We start from the raw sequence: 2,125 nt of genomic DNA, 5'->3' as shown, positions 1-2,125 counted from the left end.
AAGTCCACTGTTTTTATGTATGTTTGTTGGCATGAGTAGAACAAAGTCGAGTTTTTATGTATGTTTGTTGGCATGAGTAGAACAAGGTCAAGTTTCTGCAAGTCCACTGTTTTTATGTATGTTTGTTGGCATGAGTAGAACAAAGTTGAGTTTTTATGTATGTTTGTTGGCATGAGTTGAACAAGGTCAAGTTTCTGCAAGTCCACTGTTTTTATGTATGTTTGTTGGCATGAGTAGAACAAGGTCAAGTTTCTGCAAGTCCACTGTTTTTGTGTATATTTGTGGAAGAAATTCAGCTCCTTTTATATAAAGATGTTACGAAATACCAGCACTATTCAAATAATTTCTTTGGCGTTGTTTATACACCCAGCTTACATTAGACATAATGAAAAGAGACAATCTATAAAATAAACCTGTAAGTTATTGCTTCAGAATCACAATTAATAACAGGTTCGTGGCGTTCTTATTATATCTTATTTCATCTACTGACGATTAATCGAATTACCCTTGAAACTGCTTCCACCCTCACCAATTGTGTTCAATCTGAAGACAATTGTAATATTATGCACAAGTGCCCAACACTGAGGCCAATCTTCGACCATAAATCTTGATTACAGGACCTCGACTGTACTTAGACTTCAGCTTCCAAGATCATGTTTATGCAGGTCCAAAGCACCGAAGTTCACTGTAACTGCTCTGGAAGAGTTCACAGTTTTATCATCGAATAAGATTGCTGTGATTCAGTCTGGTTCCTTTGGATATCTTTCCCTTAAAAACAAATGTTCATTTTGAAGTGTAAACCTCTGTCAACTTCACATTTTTGCTAAATGTATTTTTAATGGTGTAAGGAGACATGCCTCGCTTCAACCACAATATTGTTTGGGGGAGGGGAGAAGAGGCGATGGCTGCAATACGTTTTTTCGTAACCATAACTGTCAGTTGAGAAATGAGGATGTTGTTCAAAATTATCCCGGGAGTCTGTTGCTGTTTAGAAACATTTGGTCAGTCGATGTTTTCCACTTCCAAAGATAACCTTTAAAGGTCCCTTTCTTCCAAATGTGTTTTTGGCCTTACTGTATGTTCTCGCTATACAAATAACCTTTCTTAGACAACACTTCGACAAGTATTTCCAACTACAAGTCTATCCAAGGTAGCACTGCACTATCATATGGTCAGAAATTCGACCTGAACAAAATATACATTTGCTAAACATGTAGCCCATGGTGCCATAGATCGCAACTGCAGCAACATGCCACTGCAAAGATAGCTCATTACGTTCCACGGTAGAAGGCTGCCTTTTCTGTTCGCGAATTGGGTAGAAGCCTGGGGCTACCACAACCTTGAATTTGAATATGCAAGAATGAGGATTACGTGCACAGGTAACTTGGCGTGGGCTACCTGGCTTCGTTGTTATTGTATTTGTAGTATTAAAAGTCAAATTTAGTTAGTTTAGTTTTTGTGAAGTTTTCTAAGTGACATTTTGATTCCAATTAGAAATCTTCCATTCAAATTTGATTACCTTTAATGATATTTTATTTCACTATGGTTCAGTTTAGCTTTCAAGAATCGTTTTCATTTTATAATTTAACTTTCCTTGTTTTCTTTTTCTTACAGGGGTAGGAGTCTCACACGGGAGTGGCGTGAGAGAACCAATAAAGCTTCTTTTTCACCTCTTTCTGTTATCAGTCCAAAGTACCCATTATAAACACTAGTCCTTTGTTTGTTTCATTGTTTTATGTTTGTTGTTTGAATTTTTTTACCTATTAAAGGCTGCAGATTTTGCAGTTTTGTGTGTTGACTCCTTCTTTGTGATGAACTCGGTCAAAGTTTGAAAAGTAATGAGCTATTCAATGATAATATTCGCCAAACATCCTGTCAGTGGTCCCTAACTGACTGATCTGTTAGAAATTCCTGTACTGGAGTATACCATAGAGTACTAAAAAGGACAAAGTTTGGTACCATTACCAAAACGTTATTATTGCAGAATTTTTTGCTTTACAAGTGGATGTGCAGTCAAACTCTTCAACACTCCACTAAGTGTTCCAAATTATTATATAAAAATTACATTTTTTACAGGACAATAGACTTATGAACTGGAGGAAATCGAGTCAGGAGCCATAACTGG

The sequence above is a fragment of the Limulus polyphemus genome, unplaced genomic scaffold (assembly GCF_000517525.1).
Source record: "Limulus polyphemus unplaced genomic scaffold, Limulus_polyphemus-2.1.2 Scaffold1222, whole genome shotgun sequence".
NCBI classification, from domain to species: domain Eukaryota; kingdom Metazoa; phylum Arthropoda; class Merostomata; order Xiphosura; family Limulidae; genus Limulus; species Limulus polyphemus.
The sequence above is the reverse complement of the archived record's forward strand: the minus strand, read 5'-3'. Positions refer to the sequence as shown.